This window comes from Bidens hawaiensis, unplaced genomic scaffold (assembly GCF_021521415.1).
Source record: "Bidens hawaiensis isolate Kalapana, Puna unplaced genomic scaffold, B.hawaiensis_p1.1 tig00015777_1, whole genome shotgun sequence".
NCBI classification, from domain to species: domain Eukaryota; kingdom Viridiplantae; phylum Streptophyta; class Magnoliopsida; order Asterales; family Asteraceae; genus Bidens; species Bidens hawaiensis.
In genome coordinates this window covers 164025-182318 of record NW_027492410.1, presented here as the reverse complement: position 1 = coordinate 182318, position 18294 = coordinate 164025, and the positions used below count along the sequence as shown (strand labels likewise).

Genomic DNA, 18294 nt, shown 5'->3' with positions numbered 1-18294 from the left:
ATAAACTTAAAGGATAAAATATAAAATCTTTTTGGTAAGATAAAAACTCAGTTTTGTTTTTCTTTAAAGAAAAAGGAAAATCTTTTGGGTGAGTTCCATGAACACATTTTCTCCTTCTAAATTGGTGACTTATTTGAAAATATTTACAAATTTATATACAAAAAGATAGATATTTAATTTTAATCAAAACTGATCATTCCAAGCGATTCGACAAGATATTCGAATCGGGCACGATCGAAGGCTTTAGTGAAAAGATTTACAAAATTGTAATCAGTGTGGACTTCTTCAATATTGACAAGTTTTCTGTCATAACAGTCAAGAATGAAATGCATTTGGATGCAAATATGTTTTGTCTGTTGGACCGGGTTTTTGACAATACAAACTGCTGCATCGTTATCACACTTGATTGGGGTGTTAAAGAAATTCAAACCATAATCTAGCAGATGATGCTGGATACAAATCACTTATGAACAGTAGCTGGAGGCGATAATGTATTCAGTTTCAACAGTGGAGGTGGAAACGATGACCTGCTTCTTGCACTGCCAAGAGATCAAGCAATCATCCAAGAATTGACATTCTCCTATTGTTGACTTTCGATTTAAGTTGCAGCTCGCATAATCACTATCAGTGTAAGCATGTAGCATCAAAGGAGAATCTTTTGGATACCAAAGACCCAAATGAGGCTTTCCCTTGAGATACCAGAAGATACGTTTGGCAGCAGTTAAGTGTGACTCCTTAGGATCTAATTGATATCTCACAACCGACAAACATGGAACACTATGTCCGACCTGCTTGCTGTGAGATACATTAGGGAGCCAATCATAGACCTGTATTGGTGTTGATCGACTGACTTCCCCAATAGATCTGAAGCTAACACTATTCTTGTAGCAATCGGAGTGGAAAAGGAGTAGCATCCTTGAACCTAACCTTCTGAACAATTTCATGGACGTATTTTTCTTGATGAGTCAAAATCCCATCATTCTCCTATTAAACTTGTAAGCCAAGTAAGAATGCCGTCTCTCCTAAAGAACTCATTTCAAACCGATTCCGATTCCGCGTCACCTTTGAAACCTGTCTACACAAATCATCACTCATTGATCCGAAAATAATATCATCAACATACATTTGGACCAAGATCAGATCGTCACTGAATTGTTTGACAAAGATCAGTGTCTGATTAAGAACACCTCGCTTATATCCATATCAATAATGTTCTACTAAGGTAGCCTACCTAGCACGAGGTGCTTGGTAAAGACCATAGAGAGCTTTGTCAAGACGGTAGACATAGTCTGGACAATCAGGATCATCAATACCTGATGGTTGCTAGACATAAATCTCTTCCTTCACTATTCCATACAAGAAAGCAGTCTTCACATCCATCTGATACACTTTGAAGTTCATGTATGATGCATAAGCTAAGAAGATACGAATAGCTTCAAGCCTAGCCACGGGAGCATACACTTCATCATAAACAAGACCTTCACGTTGTGAAAACCCTTGTACCACTAATATTGCTTTATTTATTATAAACACACCCTTATCATCCTTCTTAGTTTTGAACACCCATTTAGTACCGTTTGGTCTCTTATTTTCCGGCTTCTTCACAAGTCTCCACAAAATTTAACTTCTTGAACTGTAGCAATTCTTCCTGCATAGCTTCAACCCAGGAGTTCTCCTTGAGAGCAACACAATGATCTTTAGGTTCAACATGAGAAATAAAACAAGCAAAAAGACATTTGTTAATAGTCCCAAACTTGCTCCTTGTTTGGACGCCGACAGACGGAGAACCAATGATTTTTTCAGTGGGGTGTGATCTGTGAATGCTCATCTGAGGAATCAGATCCACTTGTAGCTCAACGGTCAAGTTATCAATGGGGTGGGAAACTCTTGGGGTATTGGTCAGAATATTAGTGGCTTGTTGAATTTCTTCTGGTTGATTAACCACATGTTCTAAAGCAATAGGACCGTCCCAAAGGTCTTACATGAAGGGAACTACGATTGCTGGAATTGGACTAGAATCAGTAGTGTTTGAAGCATCATAGGGAACTTCATTTGCAACACCATCTTTAGCAGTGACAGGTGCCTCATTTTCAGCGGAAAGAGGTGTGGGTATCGATTCAACCACACTTGGCTCTAACTGAAAATCAACTACAGGCTTTGTGGGAGTTGGATCAATGTTGTCTGCGACATATAAGAATTCGAATCAAAATATTCTTCATTAAGAAATACATTGGTTGTATCTATAGCTTGAGAAACTGGATTAGCTACAACTAGTTGAGGAGCTACATGTAATACATTTCCAATTTGAGGACCACCAGACACATCAACACGACCCAAACTATCTACAAGAGCATGAATTAATGTAGACTAGGATACTATAGCTGAGGTTGGAGCAATAGTAACTGAAGGGGTAGTCAGAACACGAAACTAATTGAACAAGTAGTCATAATTGAACTTTCAATCTGAACTAGTGCCAGCATATGATTTTTTAGGATCTTGCCGGTCAACATTGAAAGATTCCACCATCATACCTGCCCTTTTGTTGTAAACCTGATAAGCGGTTTTGTTGGAAGCATATCCGACAAAATAACACCAATCTGCCTTTTCAGCAAACTTGGAACCTAAATAGGCATCTATGTGAAGCAGAGTGCATGGACATCCAAAAGTCTTGAAGTAGTTGACTTGCAGCTTGGTTTTGTAGTAGGCTTCATATGGATTCTTCTTCATATGCTTATTGAGTAACACATGCAACTGGACAAAGCATGATGTGTTGATTGCTTTGCCCCAGAAAAAGATCAGCAACTTTAAGTCTGATAACATTGTTCTTGTAGCTTCAATCAAAGTTCTGTTAGGTGTTTTAGCAAACTCATTTTGTTGTGGAGTGTATGGGGCACTGAATTGACGCTCAATTCCCTTGGAATGACAGAAGTCATTCATCATTTGGTTGTTGGATTCCTTTCCATTTTCACTTCTAATTCACTTGATTCTTTTGTCAGTCTGATTCTCAACGAGTATCATGAATATGATCAAGAATAGGGTAGTTTCATCTTTGGATTCTAAAAGAAAACTCCAGCTGAAACGTGAAAAATCATCAGTAACAACAAGACAATAGGATTTTCGGCCTATCGTCAATGGATGAACTGGTCCAAATAAATCCATGTGTAATAGTTGAAGAATGGAGTCTATAGAATTAACAGTTTTGGGTTTGTGAGGGAGTTTGTGTCATTTTCATTTAGAACATGAAATACATTATTCAATAGTTGAAAAGGTTTTAACAGGAAAACTCCTCACATGCTCACCTTTGACAAGTCTGTTCATATTCTAAAAGTTGACATGACCGAGACATCGATGCAAAAGTGATGAATCATTCTCAGAGGCCTTAGATATCAAACATGAGGCAGTTTGTCGTGAATGCGAACTTCTCATGTCTAGTATATAAGCATCATTATGCCTTCGAGTGTGCATCAGAATCCATTCCTCAGGGACTTTAAAACATTGTTTTAAGATAAAGTATTCATTTTCTGTGTACAAGGTAGAGTATTTCTTATCAAAAATTTGGGATACGTTGAGTAGATTGTGGTTGATTTGTTCAACGAGAGTGACATCTTCAAAAGTTAAAGTTCTGTTTGAGACCTTTCCTCTCTTTGTTATTTTCCCACCCATGTCGCCAGCGAAAGATACGGATCCGCCTTCGAACGGTTGAACGCCAAAAAGCAAGGATTCGTCTCCCGTCATATATCGGGTACAACCACTGTCTAAGTACCAAATAATGTTGACGGGCCTCCTTGACTGACCCTACACGCCATCAGTAATTATTCAGACATGGATTCCCAAGACAAAATTGTCTCGAAAAGGTTAACAACAAAATCTCCAAATTTTATTTTATTTCCTGAAAACATTTTACTTCTAGGTGAGTTATCACAAGAAGAGAAGTCATTAGGAACCCATGCAAAAACATGTTCCTTGTTTTTAACAACTTTGTAATTTGTTTTCTTTATTTTAAAAACACAATACTCTGATTTTCCCATCTTTAGATTCCTTTTCTTTTCTCTTTTTTGGTTCTCCAAAAAGGTTTTTTCTTTTTCTTATTTTTATTTACCTTAGATCTCGCATCCATTTCATTGGTTTCACTTTCAGTTTGATTAGTCCTTGACCTCAAGCTACTAGCAGTTGTTGATCAGGACTGATTAACTACTTTTGCATATCTTTTTGTTTCTTGAACCAGTCTTGCAAGGTGAGATGGATTTCCACACACAAAACAACATTTACTATTTTGAATGCCATAATACTCATCAAAATAATAAGATTGGTGATAGTGAGGATTATGTGATCTTTGAAAGAATGGATCATGATTGTGTTTGCATCCTGATTTCTGACCACGATCATCAAAAGCATTTGTGTAATAAGACTCAACATAATTTTGTTGTCTATGACCATAGTAGTTGTTATTAGTAAAGTTGTAAGATTGAGGATTCTTTATATGGTTAGTTGGCTGAGAAAATGATCTTTTGCTAGGTGAAACATATTTACTAGATATACTAGCTTGATTAACATTCTCAAATACTTTGTTTTTAGATTTATTATACTCATTCTTAGAACTTGATGATGAGCAACTTGGCATGTTCATATCAACATTCTCATTTAAATTTACAGAATTTTCAAGACAAGAATCATTAGCTAATTCAACACAATCACATCTAAAATAACATCAACATTTTCCTCTAAAATATCATGAGCAATGACAACATCAAAATTGTCACAATTAACATTAATATCCACAGATGAGTTTAATGTATTTTGCATGGAAACAGAATTATTATCAGTACAAACAGAGTTGACATTTGATTGTTTTGAATTCACATCACACTCAAAAGGTAAATTTAAAACTCCATTCGTATCACAAATCATGCGATCTACCAATGATTCCTTATCCGCTAAACAAGATGAACTATTTAGACTTACTGGTTCACTAATTGGATTAACAGTCATAGATACTCCAGGGACAAATATTTTAGGTTTTGATACATGACCAATTCCATAGAACATTTTGTCTTCTGGAGGAGTATTAAAACTTAAATGAGGTAGGGGTGTATAGTTATGATTAAATGGTGGTCGAACAACATCATATTCATAACCAAGACCCTTCTTTTTTTTTTGACTCCCATTTCTAAACCAATGATAACATTTAACTTATTAGATGTCATTTCAAACTTATCTATAGTTATCTTTGTTTTGGAAAGATCAAGCTCAAGTTCTTCAATTTTAGCATTTAAACTTGTTACTCGTTTTTTGTGAGAATAACATTGTAAATTTGCTTCAAATAACTTTAGATGTAAGTTTGCCATGCCATCATGATGAGTGTTAATTCTATTAGTAAACCTTTTTTCAGCTTTCATATACTGCTGATTTTGGTACCTAAGACCAACTAGTTCTTCTAACAATCTAGCATTATGGGCTCTATAGTTTTCTACTTTATCTATTCATAACTGTGAGTATAGGTGTGTATGTACCTTGGAAATGACTGGGTTTGCTTGGCTACTTCCTCTTGCAGCACTCGTCTCAGCTTCATAACCATTCACGAACGCCATCCTAGAAAAGTTCATAGGCAGCATTAGCTTACCCATTTGAGCCATCCAGTTAGGCTCAGAGGATTCCCCCAATTGTGTAAGCAGAGGCTTTCTATTAACTTTGGAGCTTCCTTGACCAATTCTTGGAATCCTTGGCCTGATGAACTGCTTTGGACAATTCTTTTTCCCCCAGTTCCAGAACCATTACTGTTGTCACCCTTAGTCACATCCATAATCTTCACGTCACCAGCAGGCTTTAATGGGTTTGTGCACTCCCTTGCAAAATGCCCGTTTCATTACAATTGTAACAATGAAGCTTGTCTTTGCCAAGCCCTATGTTGTTGTTTCTGCTAGTTGCACCGAATTATTGTTCTTCCCATATTTCTTGATGAAGTTTGTGGCTAGATGAACTGTTATAGACATTTGGTACTTGATATCCATCCTCTCAAGATCTTGTTCGTTAATATCAGGCAGGTCACCTTATATGAAGGATGGTGGTAGGAGGTTTCCTTTCAACGGTTCCTCATGAGATGCCATAAAGGCATGGAACAGTGAAATATGACAATCATCAACTTGAAGTGAGGATTTGGCTTGAACTGCATGAAGGATTGTTTACACCATGAGCTTTCAGAGCTTGGTTGACTGCTTGGTTTACCAAATCTTGAACAGAGTTTTGTGTTGTTGAATCTGATGCACCAGCAGATGAAATGAAGGCTTTGTTTGGTTCAGCTTGAGTTACAGATTGAACCCCCTTTACCCCATCAACAACATGAACAATCAGGCATGATTGAGTTAGAAAAGCTGTTCCAACCCCTAAACCTATGGACACACCGACTTGATTTAGAGAACTGATGTGGTTGTTCATGCGAAGCTTGTCATCCATCTCAAATGATCTGATGGTAGAAATTAAATCCATCAGAGTTGTTGTGCTCATATCCTTAGTTCTTTTGTGGTAGTTACGTTATTGTTCCAAGTATAAAGAAATGAGTTTAATAGCTTCTTGTTGACTTTAGACATCCCCCGAATAATACTGGCACTCCTCATTTTTGTATTCAAAGCTTCCAATATTCTAATGAGTGATGTACCCGTGTCGCCTTGGACACGATTAAACATATTGAATTCTCCGTTCAACATTTCTTTTCGACTGTCCCTCATATCCAAATTCCCTTCAAACTTCTCAACCAAGGCATCCCAAAGTGCCTTTGCAGTTGTGCATTCTCTGGTGCTTTGAGTGATTGTGGTGGATAAGCACATACTGAGATAATCATATGCCTTTTTATATTCAAGAAATCTTTGGAAATCAGTTTATGCGAGAGCTTTAGGGGGATCAGCAACTTCAACACCGTCAGTCACATTTACAGCTCTATGAGGTCCATTTATTATAGACCTGAACATCCCATAGTCGTTTGTTCTAATAAACTTTTTAAACCTCCATTTCCAATCTTTAAAGTTGCTCTCAAAGCTCAAGAGTCTAGATGCTTTGTTAGCGGTTTCGGCTTCATTTTCAAGCATCAAGAAGTTCTTCATCAAATTCTTTGAATCATAAGGCATCTTTAAAGTAATCAGAAATTACCAAATCAAAACAGTCTTGAAATCAGCGGAAAACTCTGAAATTTCTAAGTATGGTGAATTGCAATTGCAATAAACAGTAATGCGTTTGCGAAACAAATGCAATGTGATTCTAACAGTAGATGCGATTATGGAAGGATGCGATTATGGTGCGATTGCGAACTGTCAATGCGAATACTCAGATGCGATTGTAATTTCCTAATGCGATTTTGAATCCGAATGCGAATGAGATTGCTATCAAGTATCTAATGATACCAAATCGCAAAGAACATTGTTTAACACGAATCTTCACAAAAAACCGTTTTCAACAAGTATGAAGCACCAAATGACTAAATTAACCTGAAGTAATTTTACACACACTTTTAAACACTAAAACAAGACCAAAATCCAAGGTCGTAACCCAAGAACCTCAACAAAACACAACCACTAAAACCAATTAAGCTTCATTGATAAAATCAACCAACATGGCGTCAAAACATGTCAAAGTTCATGTTAACCTAAGTGATAAACAATTTTTAGCTAATCATGGTCCTAAACACAAATACAAACAGAAGATAAAACATAGACATGATGAAAAACAGAACCCTGAAATGGTGCTAAAGCCTTCAAGTCTCAAAAACCGGCACACTTGCCAACCAAATGATCAAACGGATCACAAAGATTGCTACTTTTTCCCATCTTTTGCATATAACAGTGGTTAGAAGTAATAGAAATTGATTTTTTTTCTTTGGAACCGTTTATTTCTTTAAATATATTAAGTTCTAGGGGTTTTCGTATATATGGATACGACCCATATGACATCATACGGCCGTATCACGGCTGCTTATTCAGGTGTCGTCGGTGTGTTTACGTGATCAACAAGTGTAGTCCACACGACACTTATTGTGTGGTTTTTCTTGAATTTTTGCTTTTTTTTCCATTCTTTACTCCATCTTGATCTTTTAGCCCCACTTGTCTTCCAAATAAACTTTCATTTAGTGTCATGCAAATTCACTAATCATGAATTTGCACACATTTCATAAAGTTGAGTTACCACTTGTTAACATGAGAATAATGAACAAAATCAATTTATTGCCTGGGCTTAACTTATGATTCCATATATCACAACTCAATACACGTCCAAGAGTCTAATACAATTATTCAGTCGATCCTAAAACACAATTAAGTAAATCAAAATCCTAGTTATGAGAAAGGGTTGTTATTCAAACATGTAGTGTTTACAGAAGGCAGTCATGGATGTAAGAAACCTTTCAACAATTCCGGACACACAAATATCTGAAATGAGAAGAATGCCATGATTACTCGTTCCAATCTTAAACCCATTGCTATTGTATTTATTCAAATATTGTATCTTGACGTTTTATAAGAGAGACTGAAGTGTGATTTTCTAGGTTTTTGAGATCTGTTTTATATCCACATGGAGAAAATCCAGGAATAAAAATTTGAGATATGAAAAAACTGCAACGGACTTGCGTATAAGCAACAAACCCCACCCTAGTTCATGATGCACATAATTAATACACGATTCAGTCATACCCTGTATATCCCACCCATAGCTAAGCTACTGGTAGGGTCTGGGGAATGTGAGATGTAGGCAAACTTTACTTCTATCCCTGAGTATCGTCATTTTAATGTATAATAAGAACAATAATAAAAAAATAGTCATTCTTATATCAACAACTCATAAGGTGAAGTGCTAGAACATACTAGATCCTAATAAGGGGAGATTATTGGGTTTGTGGAGGCGCATTCTCCAGTTTTGGTCTTGGTTTAATGAAGATAGGAGACCAGTTATTGTCTGGATATCAAAGACAATGAGGCCTTGTGGGCCGATCCTTATTCTTATTTGGGGTTGTTTATGTTTTTTTTTTCTTTTTTTCCAAAGTTAGATATCCTGGTTGTCAAATAAAAAATGTTAACGGAATACGATAATTGACTTTTTCCAAAGTTATAGGGATATACATCATACCTTTTTTATGAAAAATAAAAATTTGATTTCATATTAATGTCTGATTTAGAATATAATGATATAAAATAATAAGATATATTATTTGCTATGTCCTTAAAACAAGGAGAAATGAAGATTACCTTTTAGAAAAAAAAAACAGGTCTTTGCTAACATTAAAACAATAACAATTATTTTAAATCAAATGGGGAAAAAAAATTAGACGCACCAAAAGATCATAGAAACTAAACAAAAGGACAGGAAAAAATGTTAGCCATGTTTGTTTGATGTTACAGTTTTGGGGGCAGAATAATCAGAGAAATATCCAAACAAACAACAAAGAAGAAGAAGATTCTTTCCCCCTTTTTTCAGATGGTCGAAAAGAGGTTCTTCCTCTGAGATCATCTTGAAAAGGGCGGCAAAATAATAATTCATATTTCTTGATTCTTTCTCAAGAATTCATTTCATTTCTATTATCATTTTCCTATTTCAATGATATGAACAATCATCATCATCATCTTCTTCTTCTTCTTGTTTACATTCTATGGTGTACTTTATTTGCACAAACATTTCTTCCTGAAAAGATTGTTTTATAATTCATTTTAGCCCCATAAGATAGCAAACCAATAAAAAACATACAATTTATTGTTCCTTTGGCCTTAATTTTTGGTAAGCTTTATTGGTACTTGGTTATATTTGATTCATCCACTTTTTAATCCCATGCTTAATCTTTTAAGACCAAATCTTTCCTAGATTTTTTTGAATAATTGATTATTCAGAAGAAAGTTTGTCACAAAAGAAAGCTGGCTCATCCGGATAGCCTGCGGTACAAAGGCGGGGTGTTGGCAGAAAAAACTGCTGCATCCAGCGTCACAAGATTTAATTATAAGTGCAATGGGGGGTAGATGGAAGACAAATAAAATTCGATATTCTCTATTCTTGATTTTGATTCTTGCTATAGTTCATGGGTGTTCTTCGCTTAATCTTGAAGGTAAATTTATCTTTGTTTTCAGAAATGAATTTCTTTTGTTTTTGGCGACTGGGATTTGTTTGTTTTAATTGCTATGATGAACTAAAATTGTACGATTGGCATTATTAGATTTTCAAGCAGGAGTTTCTCATGATCCAAATGGGGCGCTTAAAAGCTGGAATGTAGATGACCATGATCCGTTCTCGTGGTCTCATGTTCACTGTGTTTTCGGTCGTGTTCATGATCTGTAATTCCTTCATATATCATCTTTGATTATATGCGATATTCATTAGGTGTTTTATATTTTTATAAGGATCATGTATTAAATTAAACATGTTTTGATGTACTTGTATATTTTTCTTGAAGTGATCTAAAAGGACTATCTTTGGAAGGAGTACTTGCTCCTGAGTTAGGCAATCTCATTCACTTGAGACGACTGTGAGTGTCTAACAATGAAACGATTATGTTAATATTGGATTTTGAAATTTAAAATGTAAGGATTCATTTGAGGATTTTAGCAAATTTCCTATGTTGTGTTACATTGATTTTCAGTGTTCTCTCTCACAACCATTTCTCTGGAGCTATTCCCAAAGAGCTTGGTGAACTCAAGATGTTGGAGATACTGGATTTAAGGGATAATCAATTGATTGGAAATATTCCACCAGAGATAAGAAAATTGCAGTCACTAAACTTTTTGTAAGTGGTTTAGTTTTAGTTGATGTTTTAATTGATTTTAAAAACACGTCTTATGTGCGGCGAGGCGACTGAGGCTGAATAAAACGCATCAGCTGAGGTGACGTGCAGAGTTTCCACAAGAGGTTGAGTATAATGTCGTAGGCGCCCATAAGTGCTTTTAGTTATATTTGACTCAAGTGTAAATCAAAATCCTTTAAATTTAAAAATTGTTGGTTTATATAATTGTTAAAAAGACCCAAAAGAAGAATTGCTGTTCAAAATGTTTAGCAAAATCATACAATGATCACAAATTTTGTAATGATATCTTTGTGATTAGAAGTCAGAAGATCACAACTGTTGTGTTTGAAGATAGCTTTTACTTTTTTTTTGTTTATGGCATACCTGATTTTCATTGCATTTCATTCAGATATAATTTGTGGTCATGTTTATTACTTGAGTGATCTTTGAATGGTTTATGGAGAATTCACATGTATATAATTGGATTATGGGTTTGGCTAGATCTTTCAAGAGTGTAAATTTCACTTGCCTTCCATTAAGTGAGGGATTTTTGACTTTTGAGGTCAAATCTATTATTCTCAAGACTCCAAATTAATATGGATTTTATAGAAAATTATCAACAAGATTTTTTTTTATCTGCACTTGCAATATTTTTCAATATGGTTATCAATTATTCTGGAAAATATATAGAGTTCCGGATAAAATTGAAGTTGAGAAACATGTTCATTTGACTTCAGTTATTTCTGCCAATTCCAGGCTGCTTTATGACAATGACCTTGAAGGAAATCTCCCCGTAAAAGTCGAGAACCTCAATTTCCTGTACAAGTTTCTTTTTGTGCCAAACTTTTCATTCAGTGTTAAAGATGTTATTGGATTTATAAACAAGAAACTTGGGCGATGGTTAGAGGATTTTTTTTTTTTTTAATTTATAGGCTAAGTTTGCAACTTATAAATATTAACTGATGATGTTTTACTTATTGCAGCATCTGGCAAGGCAATTTTAATCACATTAGGAATGAAGATTCCACTCTAAACCCATTTAAAGAAACTACTCTTAGTTATCTCAAACCATTTCAACTGTAAGCGAAAGAACCAAATTTTATACCTCAACTGTTATGATTTTTTTAACAATTTTTTCTGTTTCTACCATTCAGGTTCAGCAAGGGCATATCACACAATTCTTATGTTGATGAAGACATAGTCCAAAATCTACACATAGATAGAAGCTTTATAAACCGTAAATTAGTCGAACAGCCTGAAAATATGTTGTCTAGATCTTTTCCTTCCATCAGAATCGAAATCAATAAACTCAAAGATGCTGACGCTCCATCATCTGATGATACTGACTCGGATTCTAGTGGTGTAGTTCATGTTAATACAAACACGTGGTTGATTATGGTTGGAGTGTCTTGTGGAGTTTTTTTTCTATTTAGTGCTATAGCTCTATGTTTCATGATTAGAAATCCAGTTGTAAAGACTATGGCTCCATGGAAGTCTGCTCTTAGTGGACAATTGCAGAAAGCATTTGTTACTGGTAATTTTCATTACTACTAATTGATATGCAAGTCTTATGTTCAGTGAGTAGTTATGCATATTTCTTAACTTTTCTCATAACTGGAGACAACAAAAACACATCCAAACATTATCTCATTTAGCCTGTATAAATGTACCTGATTATAGATTCTGATTATTTAATGTCACCTAATCGCTTTCAAAACAACATCTAAACTGCCCGAGTGGAAACAGATTTGGGAGAGGTAGAAACAGCATGTGAGGATTTCAGCAATATTATAGATACAATTGATGGTTGTGTGCTATTTAAAGGCATATTACCAAATGGAGTTGAAATATGTGTTGCTTCGACCACAATTACTACACTCAAAGATTGGTCAAAACGTGCAGATGCCGTGTTCCACAAAAAGGTTTTTTGTTTTTTCCCCTAATTTTATTCATACTGTATGTAAAGAAGTATCATTTAAGCTAACTTTCTTATATTCTTGTAGATTGAAATGTTATCACGCGTGAACCACAAGAACTTTGTTAATCTAATTGGTTATTGTGCGGAGCAGCAACCCTTTGTTAGAATGATGGTGTTTGAGTACGGCCCAGCCGGCACACTCTCAGAGCATCTTCACGGTAATCTTGACATTGCATGTAGTATAAACAAGTGGAGAATTCATTACTGTTGAAGTGATAATTTAAAGTCTGAGTTTTGTCTTTATTATTCAAGTTATGTAGTTATCTTATTAATTAAGTCGTTAGTATGTTTATCAATTAGGATTGTAATCTGCTATATATAAGGCAGATCCGTTTTTGAAATCAGATTATCTTTACTGCTGATCAAGGATAAGAATTATTATGGGAGTTGCACATGAAACATGTTTTTTTATTTATTGACAGTTCATGAACTCGAGCATCTTGACTGGAGATCAAGGATAAGAATTATTATGGGAGTTGCATATTGTCTCCAGTGCATGCATGACTTGGATCCTTCGGTGGTGCACAAGCATCTGGATCCAAACATGATCTATCTAACCGATGATTATGCCGCCAAAGTAACTACTAAATAATCAGTTTCTAATTATAGTTTTTATCATTTAAACTGGAAATGAAAAACTTCCACCTTATTAGATTGCAGATTTGAATTTTCTGGAAAGAGTTTTACCCAAAAGCAAAGAAATCAAAGTCAAATGAGTCTTTACATTCACCACACAATGATACGGAGACAGATATATACCATTTTGGTGTTTTATTGCTTGAAATCATAACTGGGAAGCACCAAACTCCGGACAAATTAGAACCTCTTGTAACTTGGGTAAGTTGATAAAGCCATCTTCCTAATCAAATTTTATAGTTTCTCATGTTGCTGAGTATTAATTAACGGTGGTTTCGAATTTTCTTTTCCCACAGGCAGAACAATTTTTGAAGAAGAAAGAAAACATCAGTCATATTATTGATCCAACTTTAAAGTCTTTCAAGCAGAATGAACTAGAAATTGTGTGTGAAGTGATTCAAGAATGTATAAAAAAGGATGGTAGCCAAAGACCAAGAATAAATGAAATAATTCCAAAACTTAGGGAAGTGCTTAGGGTTTCACCTGAGCAAGGAATCCCTAGACTGTCTCCTCTATGGTGGGCTGAACTAGAGCTTTTATCTATAAAAGAAGGAACAACTTAAAACTAATGTAACTTAGATATATTTTTTGATTCAGTTTTTGGTTGATTTTCCTCTGATCTATAATTGGATATAGAGGCAACACACAATTTAGAAACTTGCAGGGAACAAAAATCTAGGCCTCGAGCTCGTTTATATAACTAGCATTAAGTTGCTCTTTTGTGAGTATGATAGTGGATTCAAATCCTTGAAAATGCAAGATTTGTGAATTTTAGGTGAAAATAAATTGTGGTTCTACCAAAAAGTAGTAATAAGTTATGCTTTTTAGCAAGTTTTTACGCTTTAATTAGCTTTGTAGTTAAAATGCTTTTAAAAAAGCAGTAAAATGACTAATTAATAACACAAGGGTTGTGGTAGCCTCTTAGGCTAAGAGGCATACACCCCTCAACACCATTCTCCTTACTCGTCACGTCTACACCATGCTAGTTTTCTCCCCATCATTCAATATCAATCTTCACACCCTTCAACCAATGCATAGCTTATACTCTATTTCCTCATTCTTCATTTTCTAATTTTTTTTATTAATACAATTTTTATACTTAAAATATATCTTTAAAACTATAATATTTAAAAAATAAATTAAAATGCATAAATTTAAACAATGAAAATGATTACGTTAATTAAAAAAATAAAAATCATAAACTAAAAATCTAAGAAAAAAAAAACTAATAAAAAAGTAAACATAAATAAATAAAAAATAAATCTAAAAACTTATAAATTTATGTTATATTTTTAGCTAATTTTTCGTTTCATTGTCAATGTGAAGTCGAGCTTTTCTCCGTGAATAAGAGATCGAAATCTTTCCGCTCGGCCTCGTCTCTCCGCTCGGTCTTCATTAAACGGATTTTTTCCCGTTCGATCTCGACTGCCTCATCACTTATTTTTGGCCTCATTTTTATTCTCTCAATTTGCAACTGTCTAAAACTTGCAGAATCATATAAAAACCATTTTCGGGTCGTCGTTGAAGAGGATCTTGGTCCCTTTCTCTTTGCCTTGTCCCTCCCAATCGAACGTTCCGGTTTAACCAGATCGCCATCGCTAAACTCCATATTAAGAACTTGGTTACAATGTGCATCCGAACCACTCGTGCTAAACTCTCTACTTCCGGACTAATAATTTTCATTATCATGGTAAAAGATATGTTTACAATGTTACAATAGAATACATAAGTCAACCTACATATAACCAAGTACGTTAGAACCCGTGTACTACACGGGCTGGTTCATAAAATTGATAAAAATAAACAATCCCAACTTGGCTTGATTGACCAAATTACTTTAAATTACACATGATATATGGTACTCATGCCATAGTCCCCAATGACCAATAATGTGATCTAAATTCTAAATATATGCAAGTAAACTACCATTATCCAAAAAACACAAAAAGGCCAAATAATTCATAAATCTATAATTTCATTTCATCTCATAGAATGAAATTACATATTACATTACATAGAATCATGAAAATTATCAAAGTTAATAACAGTTTTTCTCTTTTTCTACAACTTACTTTTGTACTTTCAATGCTCCGTTCACAAAAAATACCCATTTCTATGTCATTGCATGCAGATGGTATTGCCTTTCAATCCCAAAAAAGAGAAGAAAATCAATAACAAATTTACCATTCTTTCCAGATTATGAATGTAGAGAACAACAATAAGTCAAAAACCTAAACATGACCGTCTAATTTTGTAATTTTCATCACGACATATCCATTTCTATGTCAACTTCTGCATCAACAGTTGGATGGAAAGATCGCATACCTTGTTCTTTACATAAACTACATATGTGGAGAAATTCTGTAAGGTAATACAGAATATTTATAAAATTAGTAGCAAAATTCAAATGTTAAATGGTCAGTCAACAAAAAAGTTAAGCCTAAACAAATTGATGTATTTTATTAAAGTGGTCCGTTTTTTACCCGAACCCATTTTAACCGAAACTCATTTTTCTAAGAAACCATATTGACCCTAACCAAATTAATTTTTTTAAAACGACCCATTTTGATATGAACCCATTTTGATAGTAACTCATTTTGCTAAGAAACCACATACGAAATCTGCAACTTTGACCCGTTTAACATTTTAGTCAAACTTATTCCTTATTCTTAATGTTGACCTTCATTTAAGATATCTTTTTCAATAATATTAAATTATGTTATCATTGAAACTGATAATTTCCTGAAATCAATTTGCTTTTTTTTGCTTCAAACATCCAAATATCCCCCATTGGCCATTGCAGTTAAAAAACTTTCTAGACCACACGTTTGACTATCGACCATTGTTGATAAATTAAAAACACACCGCTACTAAATAACTTGACTTTAATTATAAGAAAATGATAAAAGGGTGGATTTAGTAGTAAAAAGTATAATAACTTAAAAAACAAAATATGACATTATCAGAGTAATCTTACTTTAAAGTTGAGATATTTGCAGAAAATTAACTGGAATATTTTCAACTCCTACAAATCCTTTAAATTGGGAAGCTGATGTATAATACAGAAATATAATTATCAAGTTAAATAAATACATAATTTAAAAATTGCATGTAATAGATAAACAATTATGTTGCACTTTATTTATTTGTTTGTACAATAAAGTAAGAAACTTACCAATAACAACGAAAGATAGCCAAATTGCAACAACTCATCTTGCTCCATATAATATAATTATTGACTTGTTTTCAACTACATCCTACATCCCACTATGTTCAACAAATCATCATGATATAAACACAACCAAAATTACCAGAAGAAAAATATGACACTCATACCTGGCAATTTCAGTTTACGCATTCTTGCTTCTCGTCTACAAGCTTCACACACATTTATTAATAAATTATATATGACTTTTATTCTCTGCAATACGAATGTTAGTTATGTCAAGTATAAATAATTAAAAAAAAAAGTATACAAATTCAAATTAAACAAAAAGTTAAATAAAAAGTAAACTGTTAACTTTTTGACAAAATATATATCAAAACATGTACCTCAAATGATCACTCGTAGTAAATTTCAGAAATCTTCAATGGGTTTTCTGTATACCAAATATAAAATACTAAATTAAATTGTTCTAACCAAAATAATAGTTGTTTAATTTTCAAAATCAACAAAAAAATTTCTAACATCCGTTCAGTTGCTAAATGTTATGCACTTAATAATGTTCACTAATAGTCAATATTATTGTTGTTTTAGCTTAAATGGATAATTAATTAATCACCAATAAAGAACTCATTTTTCAAATGATGCTAAGATTTTTTACATTTTCAATAGCAAAGCATTTAGAGATAAACAGAACATATATGTATACACACATGAATATAATATTGTTACACAACTGGAGAAATAAAGAAAAGACACAAATATATGATGTTTTGAAAATTAATCAGAATAGAACCCGATTAAAACTTATACAAAAATTAGTATTATATGGCATATAGCCCTAAAAATAGTTACCTCTAAAATCTAAATCTAAACTATTAATAAAGTGATGTCATTTGAGTGAATCATCTCTTAGACATGGCAATTAGGGTTCGTAATGTAAATTAAAAAATCAATAGATTTAGGATGTGTGAACAACAAATCGATTTAGGATTAACTGGACTGTTGAATAGAAATTGATTTAATTCGTTAAATCGAATATCATAAAGAACATAAGGAAGCAACATAAACAAAATACCTGAACGCGGCCGAAGACGTTGATGAAATCAGGAAGTCTATTGAAATCGATGATGGTTGATAACACGATTGACTTAATGGGCTCTGAAATGTGACCAAAACACATCATCAATGTATCTTGGATGACAATTGAGATCGATTTTATGAGAGAGTAGGGTTGGATCGATGACCGACAGCGAGTTTTAGGGTTGGATCGATGATTCACCAAATACATATTTGCAATGAGGCTGCGTTTAGGGTTTTTGCTAAAGAGTAAAAAAAGAGATCTGCGTTTAGGGTTTTGTAATACAATGAGGCTGCAACAATAAACAACTATTTTCATTTTGAAAAGAAATTAAAATAATGAAAAAAACAGGTAATGCCATGGGGCAGTTTGAAGAATCCTGGTTAAATATAAAAAAGAAAACTTGTTTAAAATACACTCTTTTACTAGATAGGTTAGGTAGATTTGGTATTTGAAAGAAAAGTTGGTGCATGAAGGTTCAAAATGCCCAACTTGTCGAGTAGGGTATGAAAGTGTTGTGTCCCCAATGGTTTGGCCAGGATATACGCAATTTGTATTTTCATGGAAATTTCCATTGGCTGTATGTCCCTTGATTCGACTCGTTCTAAACAAAATAACAATCTATCCAACATGTTTGTTGCGTTCATGAAACACATGATTATTGGCAATGTGGCGGGCCGCTTGATTGTTGC

General features: G+C 33.9%; 1 pseudogene across 1 annotated transcript; it reads left to right on the top strand.

Annotated features, from left to right (window-relative positions):
- Positions 1-9955: 9955 nt before the first annotated feature.
- Positions 9956-14021, top strand: LOC143549789 (protein MALE DISCOVERER 2-like; annotated as a pseudogene). The gene is made up of 12 exons (XR_013138200.1): positions 9956-10072; positions 10166-10298; positions 10418-10489; positions 10604-10747; positions 11501-11644; positions 11728-11823; positions 11899-12278; positions 12482-12666; positions 12748-12880; positions 13145-13299; positions 13376-13559; positions 13655-14021. The product of XR_013138200.1 is annotated as a protein MALE DISCOVERER 2-like (transcript).
- The last annotated feature ends 4273 nt before the right edge of the window (positions 14022-18294 follow it).